Source organism: Lissotriton helveticus, chromosome 9 (assembly GCF_964261635.1).
Source record: "Lissotriton helveticus chromosome 9, aLisHel1.1, whole genome shotgun sequence".
NCBI classification, from domain to species: Eukaryota; Metazoa; Chordata; class Amphibia; order Caudata; family Salamandridae; genus Lissotriton; species Lissotriton helveticus.
The window spans coordinates 703,498,742-703,514,725 of NC_136070.1; positions in this window are offsets into that span (position 1 = coordinate 703,498,742).

The following is a 15,984-nucleotide window of genomic DNA, read 5'->3' on the forward strand; positions in this document are numbered from 1 at the left end:
ACCTGCGCAGGAACGAATCCTAAAAGTGGCTGAGGGAAATCTACAAGATGTCAATCAGTCACTTTTAGGACAATGATGCATGACTCAAACCCTGCGCGCTTGAAGCCGACGTACGGCTTGATGCAGCATTGGGGAGATAGGGTACCCCAGAGCATTGCTGGAGCTGCGCCATCGTTGGCACGCAACTCCAGCAATGCGCTGCCTTTACGGCACAGATGCGTAAGGCTTCTGTGACGTTTTGGGCCAATGGGTGGTGGTGGCATGGCACACAATTACTGCCGCATCCCTGCTACTTTGCAGGGATGCGCCGGTAATTGAAAATATGACCCTTACTGTCTAGCATTACGCAGTTCTTTTCTTTACAGTACACTCATACATAATTTCTCAGGCCAATGAAATGCTTCTGAACACAACATACAAAACAAAGAAGCATAGTAGCAAGCAAGGCTACTGAGAAGGAGAGCAGTGCACCTGAAAATGAAATGCATAGAAGATTTTGAAATATAATTTACCTCAATGTAATCGGCAGCATTATTGCTCTTGGTAAAGAACAAAGATTTGCAAATAACAGAGCAGGATAAAACAGAGTAGTAAATGTACTACTACTACTACTCACCAAGCCCGGGGACCTCTACGCCGAGCGCGTCCAGCAAGTCCCGCTCCCGGTCCATGACATCGGTCCAGCGGTGGGTGGCCTGGTTATATGTGCGCCGGACCCCAGAGATCTTGTACATGGCCCGGCACACCTTCTCCCACCGCTGGCGGCGCTCCCGGATGCCATAGCCGGTCGCGATCTTGCCGCCTCCCAGGATCGTCTTGGGGAGGCGGCGCTGGACGTGGAAGATCAGTGCCGCCACTTCCTCCGCGCTGAAGATCTCCCTCGGGACCACTTGCTCCCCCCTTAAACGCCCGCACGGGAGCCGGGCACGGGGTGCGGGACCCTTCCCCTTCTCAGGGTGCTTCCCGGCTCCCTTTACCATGGTCTGGGCAGAAATAAACTTAAATGATAAAGAAGAAATAGAATAGTGAAGAAGAAAAGAAAAGAGTTTAAAAAAGTAGTTTAAAAGTAACTAAAAGCTGCAGAAAACACAAAAATATAGAGCTAGAAAAATAGAGGGTTAGATAATAAGTAAAATTAGATCAAAAAAACTTCAAACAAGCAAAGGATGGCAGAGATTGAGAGAGGATAGAGAAAGCATGCCCAGAACCATAGCAATGAATGAGAAACAAGATGGCCGCGCCCGTTCACGACCGCGTGGGTAAGTTCGCGCGAGATTTTCCTTGCGAGTACGCGCGAAATTGTACTAGCGAGCAGCACACTTTGCGAGATTACACATAGCGGGCGGAAACGGAATTACGTCACGCCAACAAGATGGCCGCGCCCGTGTACGACCGATAGGGTAACTTGGCAAACGTATAGCTAGAAGCGCCTCGCGAACACGCGCAAGATCACGCGAACATACACGTCGCAACAAAAACAATTTTGTATTCGCACGTATTCGCGGCTTCCGAAATCGATCTCGCACGGATTCGCGCCCCAAAAAACGCGCGAAATTGCAGAAAAAACGATTTTAGCTAAACTGAAAGCAATGAGCAGGTGCAAAAGTTCAAACTTAACATTAGTAACATTCAAGGTAGTGCTTCCTGATGGGCCCCTCCAGAGTTTGCAACTATTCTATGACCCTGCTATGACCCAAACAGCAGGCTCATAGAATAGCACCATAAAGGTCCTGTGAAAAAAAAAATTCACTGCAACAAAAAGCAAATTACAGATAAGGAAGGAAGCAGGTGCCAGCCAGACTGGAACTTTCAAAATTACTGACACATTAATGAAACACAAATTAATTGATGGCAGTTGAAGAAGGGCAGGTGTGCTTGCTTTTTTCAACCACCATAATCTACAGTGATAAATAAACCTAATAGGTGCCAGTGAGGATGTACTAGAGGGTGGCATGGGTGTCCCAGAGGGTGGCAGTGGTGAAACAGAGGGTGCTGTGAACCTGTGATGATAAACCAGACGTAGAAACAACATAGTCGCGGCCGTTGCAAGCCGAAAAGTAAGTTCGCAATTGCGAACTTGTCCCAAAATCGGCGCGAACACGCGCCAACACAAAAAACGGAAAAATCCGCAAATCCGCTAGAGTTCGCGGATCTTCGCGGATTGCGAATCCGTAAATACGCAAATTCGCGGATTGCCAATCCGCAAAATCCGCCCATGCTTAGGTATAACGGACATTGGCTCTTGTGTCCGAATGAAGATCGGCCAGAAAGTTTATTAGGTTTTGCTCCACCCCCATTTTTTGCAGGACCTCCCAGAGCCTACCTCTGTCAACGCAATCGAAGGCAGACGATGGGTCCATAAAGGCCATATGGATGGTCCCCTTTCTTGCCATAGTATATTTTCCATTTATTAAATACAGATTCAGACATTGAGTTACAGTTGAATGGCCTGGTCTGAACCCGTATTGTATGGGCGACATTATATTATTTTCATTTGCCCATGCTACCAGTCTATTTAAAATTATACCCCCCACTACTTTGGCAACTGAGTTAATCAGGGAAATAGGTCTATAGCATACTGCACTATTTCGGTCGCCCTTCTTGAAAACGGGCACTATGGTTGAGGATCCCCAAGACTTGGGGCAGCCAATTGAAGCTCCAGCGTTTATTACTGCAGTAAGGACAGGCGCCCATAGGTGGATGTTGGATTTGAATAAATCGGGGGGAGGCCGTCAGGGCCAGGAGCCTTGTTGCAGGTTAAACCCCGGATCCCCTTATCTACCTCCCCGGCTGTGAAGCACAGCCGAGTTTCCTCAAGAGTTTTAAAATCAGATTCTGCCTGTGGCTCATCAATTTGAAAAATTACACTAAAATGGGAGACCCACTCCTCCTCGGGTATATTAGTTCCAGGCGAAGAATTACTAGGATCATCAAACAATGGTTTATTTATAATGTTCCAGAACTTGGAGCTATTACCAAAGACTGTGGGGTCGAGCAGAGTCTCCCAGGTGCGTGCTTTTACTTCTCTTTTCCGAGATGCCAGAGTTGCCTTATATTCGGCTCTCAAAAACTTTATGATGGCAGAGTCTCTTGGGTTAGATTTTAATGCTTTTTTGAGATTTCGCCCGGCCTTTGAACATGCTTGATCAAACCATCTAGGTTGGCAATCAGACTGACCCTTCACTGGTATAGTTAGCATTTGACCAACTCGTTTTACCACATCAGAGAAGGCATTTAGAGTCATTTCGGGCGATGTGGTTGGAGAGACACAAAGTCCAAGTTCATGGCCGCAACTAGTATTAATTGAGCTGTACAGGATGTCACTGTCCACCATTGACCATTTCAATCGGCGATTTCCGTTTATTGACTTTAAGGACCCACAGTCTGTGCACGTCTTCCGCTGTTCAAAAATACCTCCTCCTACTACAATGGAAATGGGGTTATGGTCACTGTGGATACTTGTATGAATTTGAAAGTCAGAGGCTAAATAGACAAGATCGCTGGAGAGTAAAATAGGGTCTATGTAGGATCCACGACCTGAGCCTTTATAGGTAGGAACATCAAAGATGTAAGCATCCGCTGTCATGGACATAGCAACAGTTAGATTCCTATCGTCAATTAAATTGTTTGCGTGCGTGCCACGCGTCGAGTGGTCAAAATGAAAACCGGACCTGTTGTTACAGCCTAGGGAGCCGATCGGTGTCATTTCTGGATTGCCACATGGGTGCACGTTAAAATCACCAACTACTAATATATTTCGGGGCAAGCTCGCCGCTTTCTCTTTTAAAAATTTTTGTAAATGGAGAATGTTACACTCCCCTTGTGGAGATACTGCATTATAGAGGTTGATAAGGGTAAGAGCCCTTTTACCTCTCCTGAGCTCCAGAGCTTGGAAATGTCTGTTTTCAATTTGTCTATTTGTAACCTGGCAGATAAGTGCAAGACTGATGTATATTACCAAACCCCCCTTTGATCTTCCACTGTTTGACGAAACTGCTGGTGAGAAAAAGCTCTGATAGCCCTCGATATGTACGTTTTCTTCTTCCAGCCATGTTTCTTGGAAGCACAAAACAGTGAATTTCTTTATAAATGAAACCCATGTAGGATCTTTTACCTTAGCAGCTAGTCCAGCTACATTCCAAGATAGGAATTTTATGATGCTAGGTGGTGCATAGCCTGGGCCTGCTGCCTGTGTCGTATTTAAAGGTATAGATGAAACTTGATTACCTCTATCTGTCACTACATCTGCATGCACTTCACTATTAGAGGGCAGAAAATTTACCTCGCTGGAGGCAGAGTAAACTTGGGTGGTGGAAACTAATAAGATAGGCCCATTCAGTAACGGCGTGTTTTTAGGATAAGATGCTGACAGTTCTATTGTGCTAGTTTCTTCTGACTCTTGGGGGGAAATTGGTGCACTCTCTATGTTAATGCTCTTTCTTATATTCGGAGGTACTATCCGGTTTAAGGACTCAGGATGGGCAGATAAGGGCAAGGATGCTGTTTGTCAATCAATCGCATCCAGGTAGTCAGGAGCTTGGAAAGCATCAAATCTGTTTGAGATGGGGACACCATATTGCGTATTTAAGTGGTATGGGTGTAAGAAATCTTGTTGTTGTGTGTGGGGTAATATCTCCCTTCTGTCTTGAAATATTGGAGGTTGCTTATTTGGCCTATTCTCCCATGATGGTTCCTGCCTTCGATATGTGAAATATGTTGAAATAACCTGGCCAAAATACCCCGGGGTTTCCCTGGGTCGATAATGAGGTGCTAGCTCAAACATCCCCCCCTGACCATAGAATGTCTGTGGTTTTATTGTGTTATATCCCGAGATGTTGGAGGGATAAAAGTAGCTTAGATCCATCGTACGGATCAGGCTATTTGTCACATCATTTTTCCAGCTAGTGATAACGTTAGCCGCACGACTATCTCCAAAGTTTACCACTATACAATCACCCTCTGTCGATTTAAATTTGGTTCCCACCCAATCTACCCTTCTCACGTGGGAGATGTGACCGTTTATATGATGGGGGATCGGTCTGTGTGTGGTCAGCCAATGGCTCACCTTATTTTTTAATTCCACGTGGGATTCTGTCATCTCACCGACTAATTTAGGTACACCAATCATAACGATGGTGTATGGGCTAGATTCAGGGGGGAGATTAATGTGAAGGGGTCTTTTAAATGCCGCTGGTTTTAACGGTTTATCCCCTACTGTGTTTGTAGTTGTAGGCAGATTTGAGGTTTTAGTATGACACGGCGGCTCTGTGTGAGTTTTAACTGATTTGACAGGGGAGCCCTCAGCGGCCCATTCGCTTTCATCGTTTTCAGTTTCAGGCGGAATAGGGGTACTAATCGGGGTTTTGGCCACTATGTGTGATGTATTAATAGCTACATGGGAATTTGTTATTTGATTTGTAGAAATTCTATCACCCTCATGATTTAGCAAGGGTTGATTAGTGGCGACATTTTGTATGACTCTCTTGGCCCGCACATTTTTGGTGCAAATTGAGCCAAGAGAGCTACTTGCTGGCACAAAGGAGGAAATTGATTTTGGTGCTTTCAATATTTTTAGCATACAGGAAGATGCATCGTTTTGGGCTCTCTCAAATTTCCCTAAAGCCTTCTCAATATTGACAACTCTCTCATTGATGGGCGACAGGAGAGACCTGACCATCTTTTCTATTTCACTCAGAAGGGAGTTATTTGATATCAATGACTCGTCTGACTGGCTTGGCTGGTGTTTTACCATGTTTATTTGCACCAGCTGTTTTTTGCATAAAGATTAATCTAGGCCTTCATTAGATGATATTAAGGCCGGATTTGTTGTGTTTATAGTACGTTTAGCCAGTCTAAAGTTTGACCAGATATCCTTGGCTAAGTGTTTATGTTTGGTTATTGGACGATGAATTTTTCTCATAAAAGGATTTGCTTTATGTTTTTTCCTACGTTGCTGCTTTACAATTGAGGTGGCACAACTATTGTTAGGGATAGGTTGCGTTGTAGATGATAGTCCCTCCACAGGTACATCCACTGGGACTAGAGAGACTGTGGGCGGAAGACAAGTGATCTCACCAGAATTACTAATCCTAATAGGACTGCTATCCCTGCTGTTTACTAAGAAAGGAGAAAACAAATCTGATGGGGTATTGTCTCTGGTTTGGGAGCTTGGGAGCCCCGTAAACGATAACATTAATATTGACTCTTGGGAGTTCAATGTATTGTCCATAATGTTTGTATTGTTGGTTGTGTGCTGTGACAGTTCGGGAAAGCACAAATCTGGAGTTACTGAAAGACGTCTCTCAGTGTTTTGTATGGCATCTGCCACTACGCCAATCGTCTTCTGGAGCATAAGATCTATGGCGGTTAAAGTAGGTAGTGGCGTTTTAGAGACATTTTTAGTTCTGGTTGTAGATCTTGTAGACACTGGAGTTTTCCTAGTGCTCGACATCCTTTAGCTAACAATAGTGAAGGATATCTACTAGATTGAATTTTAATAGATAGCTGGAAAATATGTTAAAAGCAGGGTTCACCTTAGATGGTATGTGCGGCACAAGATGTCAGGGAGGTGGCCCGGCCCGGCCTCTTCGGACCCCTGAGGGCCACAGAGGGCCCGCCCTTTGCCCGGGCTTAGCCCGGCGCGGCCCCGCGCGCTCCCGCGACGCGGGAGATGTGAGCCGCTTATGAGCGCCTCCTGGCGCGCTTCGCCTCTACGCGGCTTCCGGTCGCGGAGGCCGCTGGGAGTTGTAGTTACACTCTCCCCCTCGCTAGGCAGCACTGATGGAGGGAGGCTGCGGCGGGGGGAGGTGACAGGCAGCGGTGGAGCAGCGACGAAGGCGGCAGTGGCGATGATCTGGAGGGTTCTCTGGCAGGTTTGATCGGCGGTTTTCAAATGATGGCAAAAGAGATTTTACAAGCACCTGCTCCACAGCAGGTGTGAGCCGCTTATGAGCGCCTCCTGGCGCGCTCCGCCTCTACGCGACTTCCGGTCGCGGAGGCCGCTGGGATGAGGTACTGGGTTTTTAAGAACCGGCACAGAACCGGTAACCCAGCGGTGTCAGGGAATACACACCCAGAGACCTCGGGTTCTTCCTGATCCAGACCACAGAAACTCAGAGTCTTCTAGGTGAAGTCAAAGATTAGTTTATTGGCTGCAAACAAGGTAACAAGTGTCCTAGAAGTACAACATATGGAAGTATATTCTCAGGAGACTGCTCGCTCTTACAAAGTCAGGCTTCTCTTCTTATACACAATTTTAGGCTTCAGGCAAAACATTCTTGGTTGTAAAGTAAATCGTTAACATATTTCTAATACAAAGAAAAAGCAGAGTCATGATGACATGTCCATATTTCACTTCGTGCTGCCTACAACAAATCATTTGGCAAGGCCCAACATTTCATCAGATATCACTGGACCCCTAATAAAAACGGGCACCTCCCCACCATAAAGTAAGTGAAGCAAAAGAGTGGAGATAGATGTGAGCGAGATATGGCAGGTGTGCGCGCTGAAATGGTTTTATGGTTTGTTGAGCCTAGATGCTATCTTGCTCGGCCACTGGGAGGGGAACTGACTTAACGAGTTCGGCCTGGGGCAATGGTTCCAACCTGCACAGGTCATGGAAAAGTCGATTAAGGAGTATATGTCCTAGAGGGATTGAATTCAACTGGGTTAAGGCCAATGTAAAGGGCAACACATAAATGGAAGCCAAGGGTTTAGAACGCAAATGACGATTTTGGGGTGAAATCGTCACTCGAATGTGCTGAAAATATATGTACATGATGTACTAGTCATTCTCGGTATTTTGATACCAAATTCGTCATGTTCCAACGAAGTTTTAGTTCTCGAGTCCAGAACGATTACACGGACCCAGATTTCCAGAACCACAGGGAGTTGTAGTTACACTCTCCCCCTCGCTAGGCAGCACTGATGGAGGGAGGCTGTGGCGGGGGGAGGTGACAGGCAGCGGTGGAGCAGCAGCGAAGGCGGCAGTGGCGATGATCTGGAGGGTTCTCTGGCAGGTTTGATCGGCGGTTTTCAAATGATGGCAAAAGAGATTTTACAAGCACCCGCTCCACAGCAGGTGTGAGCCGCTTATGAGCGCCTCCTGGCGTGCTCCGCCTCTACGCGACTTCCGGTCGCGGAGGCCGCTGGGAGTTTTAGTTCTCGAGTCCAGAACGATTACACAGACCCAGATTTCCAGAACCACAATCCCTCCTTTTGCCCTTACATAGGCAATTAATCTATCCTCATGTTAGTCTGAGTCCAGGTCTATATTCCTAAAGTCATTGAGATGTTGCTGTAACATCATTCTAGTACTTAGTTCATCTTTTGACACAGGCTTCCTTACACATGATGTAACACAGAGGCCACATATTGCAGGAGCACACTGTATGCACAGACAGAACAGGAAAAGAATGGCTAAGACCATCCCAATGACCATTAGAATTTTCCATCCCCAGCAGATATCAGTTCCCAGAACCATCCCATTAACGACCAATCTCCTTTATCCACATGAATAGATTCGGAGATCTTATGTAGTTTGGAGATGGCCCTGTACACTGTTGGAGCATTATCTGGGATGAAAATGCAACAACTAGACTGGATCAATTTGCATACTCCACCTCGGTCTGTAAGTATAACATCCAAAGCGACCCGGTTCTGGAGGGTCATAAGTCGATCCGACTGGAGCTCTGCGGTTAAGTTACTAAGGGCACCAGCAGTTTCAGTCATGGTGGACTCAACTACCCTTGTTAATTGCCTTATGTTTCTGCTGTTAGCCATGGATCCCCAGAACGGCAGAAAACCCTTTGCAAAGTCCCCAAATTCTTGACCTGCAGTGTCTTCTTTACTCAAGACACCTCTAACTACCCTTGTCCGGTGGTAATCCGCTGCTGCTGTGTAGGTGGGAGGTAACAGGAATGAGACAAAACATGAGCCCGAGAAGTCAGGGGGCAACCATGTATAGGCTCTATCATGGCAGATGAAATAAGTACCCTTAGCGGCTAAAAACGCAGGGGAAGTCTGAGATCCAAAAACATACGTTTCTGTACAGATACTCTTCCCTAGCTGAGCTCTGGGATTCTTGCCAATACCTTGCAGACACAGGTGACCCTGATGGGGTACGATCCAGATAGGGGACGATCTTTTGGCTTGCTGTTTCTCACTTAAAGTAGTGCCATATCCGGTCACGTTCCAACCTACATATGCAAGTATCTCATCATCCGGAGTATCTTCATAAGAAGTTACTTCCTTGATCATGTCAACTATACCTTTGACTAGGGCGCTAGTCTTGAGGTTGTCTTTTACAGAACGTAGGGGTTGGACTTCTAGTGCATATATGAACATTGTCCTATATGCCCATACTGAACCATTGTGACTAAATGGCAGGACCAAATAGGGGATACCTTTATCCGTTGTGTGAGGTATGAGACCGCACACCCAACAGTTAGTTGTGTTCATTACAAGTTGGTGTTGGTGTAATAACTGAACAAAGGAGTTATTAACGAACTCTAATCTCCTATTTGATTCGTGGTCAGGCAGAGGGTGGAAAGAATGAGAGGAAACAGTAGGAGGAGGTATGGGTGACGCAGTGGGCGCAAATGTTACATGGAAAGAGAATAAAACATAACTTATCAAAAAGATCATTACGCTGGATAGCATAAGAATACACAATATTATAAAACTTTTCCTTGTCATCATGTTACACAGTCTCTGCTTAAAGTTCATTTGTTTGGCAGGTCTCTCCACATCAGGAAACTCCATCCTCTCTAAAGTGCTGCCCGCGGTGGGAGGTTGCCTCTGCTAAAGGATGCTTCCGTCAGTCTAGGGCAACTCCCTTGGACTAACCAGAACTACCGACCTAATGTCGTCAGCTGCACCCAAAAGACTTTAATCAACCGCGGCCCTAGCAGCGGAACCCGGATGGCGGTTCGAAAAACTAAAATAAGCAAGTTTCCTAAATGGGAGAGCTGCACTTTCAAAAAGAGTACTTGGGAGGAAAAAAATATATATTTATTTGTCCATAGGTCTTGGTCTCAAATCATAAAAAGGAATCACTTTTGTTAGTTCGTTTTTCTCGGTCGCAAATTGTAGCGTCTTTTTCCTGGTACTGTCTGGTCCTGAAACAGGAGTTCAGGCTCAAAAAAGTTCAATCGTTCTGATGGTGGCACAGTCTCTTGAAAAATGTTCTTGCTTTCACATTCAGGGTTAGTTTCTTTTACACGGTCATCGCTGAAAGGTATGACACGTGGCACAGTTGTAAGCTCTGAGTCAGTGACACCCTTCTGGACCCACTGGTCATGTGGCGGAGGTGAAGGAATTCTTTTGCAGTGGACCCCGTGGATCCAGTTGGCCTTCCCCTCCACTCGAACGGCTGACCTCGTGGAAAGAAGGACGAGGTGTGGCCCGGTCCACCTGGGCTGGTCGTTCTTTGTTCTCTGGAAGTTTTTCACGAGGATCCAGGAGCCAGGGACAATGGAATGGCCTGGAGTCTCAGAGACCGGAGGCAGGGTGTTGTGGACCTGTTGATGCAAAACACGCAATTTAGCCGTCAATTCATACAGGTAATCGAGCAAAATAGGGTGTTCTAGCTCGCTGAACTTCGTGGGCCTAGGCACTCCCCATATGTTGGCTGGCCGGCCAAAGACAATTTCATAAGGGCTGAGTTTCACTCGCGAATGCACAGTCATTCTGGTGGATAGGAGTGCTAAGGGTAGAATGTCAGGCCATTTAAGACCTGTGCTCGCTTGGATTTTGGCCAATTTAAGTTTTAAAGTGCCATTGTAACATTCTACTAATCCAGCTGATTGGGGGTGATTTGCAGCGTGGAACTTCTGCCTAATGCCTAGCCCTTCACACACTCTTTTCATCACACGACCCACAAATTCACTTCCGTTGTCAGACCAGACCATTCTAGGCATTCCAAACCTGGGGAAGTACTCTTTCACAAGGGCTTTTGCTGTGGACAAGGCAGTATTGTCTTTTAGGGGATAGGCTTCTACCCATCTTGAGAAAGCACAAACAACAACGAGCACGCATTTTAAGTTGTTGCACCTCTCCATGTGTATGAAATCTAGCTGCAAAACCTCGAACGGATACGTAGGAGGTGCAAATTGACCAGCTGGAGTTGGGGTTCCCCTACCAGGATTGTGCTTCAGACATACCATGCAATTCTTGACAACATTCTCTGCACACTTGGGAATCCCTGAATTCTTCCATACTGGGGCCAACAACTCGCAAATCCCTTTCACGCTGATATGAGCCATTCCATGAGCCATTGTAACCACTGTAAGCACATATGCATCGGGTAACAACCATCTCTGATGCTCTGTCAATTCAATCCAACAACCATTTGCATCCATTCTACCTGTACTCTCTCTCCACGTGCTCAACTCTTTCTCTGTGGCCTCAGCTTGGATGGACTTCACACTCTCTATCGTGTCCTCACATATTCCAACATCACCATTCCATCTTTCAGGGCCTGCAACATACATTCGGCTCATCACATTCTTTGCCGTTTCTTTAGCGATCTCATCAGCAAATGCATTCCCACGACCAACATCATCAGTCACCTTCTTGTGAGCACTACATTTCACAATCGCCATTTGCAGAGGCAAGGTCAGTGATTCAAGAAGCTCATTCACCAACTGACCATGCTGAATCTTAGCTCCATGCGAAGTTAGGAACCCACGTTCTCTCCACAATCGTCCAAAACTGTGAGCCACACCAAACGCGTACTGGCTGTCGGTGTAGACATTCACTTTCATTCCTTTGGACAATACACATGCTCTCGTGAGTGCAACTAATTCTGCAGCTTGAGCTGAACCATGCGGTACTCATGCAGTTTCAACAACTGTGTGCAAAGTTGTGACAGCATATGCTGCAGTCACGTTCCCATTTGGGAGCTTAAAGCATGAACCATCCACCCATAATGTACCATCACATTCAGCAAAAGGAGTGTCAAATAAATCCACTCTCCCTTTTGTCTCTTTCTCTGTTGTGAGGAAACAATCGTGCTGTTCTAAAGCATCTGATTCCTCTGCAATTGGTAACAACGTGGCTAGATTTAAGGTACTGCACCTTTTTATGTGCACATGGCTCGCTAGCAGCGTCAATTCGTAACTGGATAGTCGAGCACTAGTTAAGTGCTGTGTCTTGGTCCTATTTAACAATGTGTCTACTGCATGCGGGACCATCACGATTAGTGTATTATTCATTACTAGACCAGCAGACTGTCGAATAGAAACAGCTGCTGCTGCTGTGGCCCTTAAACAACTTGGCAATGCTTTAGCTACCAGATCCAAAGTTGACGAGAAATAGGCGCATGGCCGCTGTCTACCTCCAAATAACTGAGTCAACACAGACAATGCACAGCCCTCCTTCTCGTGGACATACAATGTGAAAGGCTTACTGTAGTTGGGGGTACCTAACACAGGAGCCGAACATAATGCTGTGCGTAATTCGAGAAAACTTTTCTGACACTCTTCAGACCAAGGAATGGGATTGGGTGTATTTTTACACGTTAATGCCACCAAGGGTTTGGCCAATAACGAAAAATTTGGAATCCACTGTCTACAGTACGATGTAATGCCCAAGAAAGCACGCATTTCTCTCTGTGTTCTTGGCACATTCAATTTCGCTATTGCCTGAATTCTTTCTGGGGTCAGTTTCCTTCCCTCCTTCGACAAGAGGTGACCTAAGTAGGTCACTTCTTGTCGGCAAATTTGAAGCTTGGAAAGTGACACCTTGTGATGCAGATCACACAGATGACGCAATAATGTCAACGTGGCCTTTTTACAAATTTTCTCAGTGTCTGCAGCAATGAGCAAATCGTCCACATATTGTACAAGAGTAGCACCTTTAGGTAAAACAATCGTGTCAAGCTGTGTTTTCAGAGCTTGACTGTATATTGATGGGCTTTCACAGTAGCCTTGAGGAGCGCATTTAAAGCGGAAGCTGCGACCTCCTAAACTGAAGGAAAAAATATCCCTGCTCTCCTCAGCAATTGGGATGCTGAAGAAAGCATTCTTTAGGTCAATCACCGAAAACCACGAAGCAGAAGCTGGAATCATAGTCAATAATGTGGTAATGTCGGGGACAACTGGGAATTGTGGCACAACTATCTTATTCACTTCTCGAAGATCAATCACGAATCTGTACACAGGTGGCTGAGAAGGGTCAGTTCGTTTTAAAACAGGCAGAACAGGACTATTGCAAACGTTGCCTCGTGTCTCTTCAATCACATCCTTTTCAATCAATTCGTAAACGATCGCTAGCAAAGCTTTTGCACCCTCATTAGATATTTTGTATTGGGAAATTCGTGGCATTTTGACGTTGGCTTTCAATGTTATAACATATGGTGGAATTTCTAAGAGACCTACATCATTAGGACCAGTGGCCCAAAGAATATCTGGGAGAACCGACAATTCTGCTGGAAGTGCATCTCTCGACAAATACATGGGAGAAACTACTTTCTTACCTAAAGTAAGTTGTACTCCTGAAGGAGAACAGTACAAAGTCGCATACAATCTTTTTAACAAATCCAATCCTAGCAAATTTTCACCACAACCTGTTGTCAGAATGAGGGGTGCTTCTAATTCGCAGGGACCAATAGAAAGAGACAAAAGGTCAGAAATCGGATTTCTAACTGGGGCGCCAGAAAAACCTACAGAAACGTTCATTTCGCCAGACAAGGGTGCGCCAGGGAGTTTGGAGTGCATAATAGAACTCTTTGTAGCACCAGTATCCAACAGAAAAGGCTCTGACACACCTGATGTAATCACCTCAACGTAAGGTCCACTCTGATCTACTGGAACTGAAACAACTCCCTCTCTTTGTCTTTGGCTGTCCTAGCAATCATTATTCTCCAAATACTCATCTTCTGTATAGTAATCATCAACATAGTATTGAGCTGTCTTGTCAGATGCGTTGTTCTGCTGATCGAATCTATTCATAGAATTTTGTGGTGGAAGGGGACGTGTGTTCTGGGGGACGTTTCCACGTCCTCTACCTCTAGGCACTTGCTGAACACCACGACCTCTTACACCAGAAACTCCATTGGCACGCTGTAACAAAATAGGGCAACTATACTTGAAATGACCTTCTTCCTTGCAATACGAACACTGGTTGGGGCCTACAGGTACACGGGGTTGAGTATACTCGACTCTTTGCGAGTTCCTCTGATACTGTTGAGGCTGCTGAAAGGTATTTTGGTAGTGATTCTGACCATTATTATTTTGATTACCACCACCACGTGGCGGATAGGCTTGCTGTAGCAAAACCTTTGTTTTTAGTTCTCTAGTTTTCTTTTCTACTCTATCTTTCTCATCTTTGTCCCTATTCTCGTAATATTGTGCAGTAGCCAATATCTGTGCTGAAGATGAGACTGCCCAAGAACTTTCTGAATCCTTTAATTTTTTACACAATTCTGGAAGCAGATTGTGCACGAATTTATCGACAAACAATCTCTGACCACCTTCTGTGGTCATATCTTGACCGCTGTGGTCAACGAATGTTTCTTCAAATCTGGTGAAGAAGTCTGAGACTGTTTCTTCTTTCTTCTGCTTGCATGCAGACAACTTATCCCAATTTACGCGTATTGCAGGCATTATCGTTTTCATGTAATCTACTATTTTACCAGGGAGTTCTGCTATCAAAGGCTCAGGCTTGGCACCACCAACTTGTCGGGCATCTGCAGCAGTAATATTAGCCCATGTGTCACCTAATTCCTGGTCATGATCTATATGACGAATTTTACCCCATAAAGGCTGTGGAACAACATTTCCAAATAACATATCGATGTCGGCTAAATTCATTATACATGACCCAGCAGTTTGCGACAACTCTTTATAGTACCCTGCAGGATTTTTACGCGGATCGGGTAATGTTTGTTTGAGTGCTAAAACTTCAGCTCGCTTCCATGGGACATGTACCCATACACGCTGAAAGTGTGGCAGATTAGGTGGGACAGCAGTCTTGTCACCCTCTCTCCATTGGGGGGGAACTTCTCTCATGGGGTATTGTCGCGCCTTTTTCCTACTGGATGTATTATGCTCAGATTGTGACTCAGAACTGCTCCCCTTACTCCGATATGATAACAACATTTCAACTGCTTTCTCCACATCTGGACCTACAATCATACCCTCTCCGAACTTAAACCGTACACGACACATCTCTTGTGGGATGCATTCCTGATCATTGTCTTCTTATTCCTCGCAAAGGAAAACACACATCTGTTCGAAAACATATCTCTGTGTCGCTGCTTCCCATTGATGGAAGACTTCCATGACAGACTGTACATCATATTTTACAGTGTCCATGACCCATTTCCGTGCTAAACTATTCAGTGAATCTCTCTCTTGATAATCAGGCAGTCGACTTCGCAACTGTCTTCTTCCTATGTTAGGGGTCGTGGTAGGCGAAGGAGGCAGTACAGGTCTACGGCAGGCTCTGACCAAGAACTCTGGTCAACCCATGCCACTTCTCTAACCTTGAAGTAGCACTCTTGACAAACTAGCGTGTTTTCTTGAGATGGGAATCCCCCACTCACACATAGATAAACACTTTAGGGCGTGTATACACATAGTCTGGATATACACCCACTAGTTTTAACTGCACACACCCTTTTTTACCCGTCCTGAAGAAAGCCAGCATAGTCATAAGGCACTGGCTGAAACATGTTGACACACCCTAGGATGTGGGAGGTCGTAACTCGCCTCTAACATTCAATAGCCTTATTTTTAACCGCTGACGGTGACCCAGCCAATAAAGTGTATTTGCCCTTGGGCACTGGGATCCCCGCCAAGCCGTTTTAAACTCACGATCCATAACAGTCTTCACCGCACACACAGCGACATACCTGCTCCGCTGTCTTCAGGCGTCGAAGCACACCCGGGACACGCTAGGTGTCACTGGGTGGGCCCGATGATGAAGCATGCCACCAACTAGGTTGGTGGGTGAGGGCTTTATGAGCACACCTACCAGGTG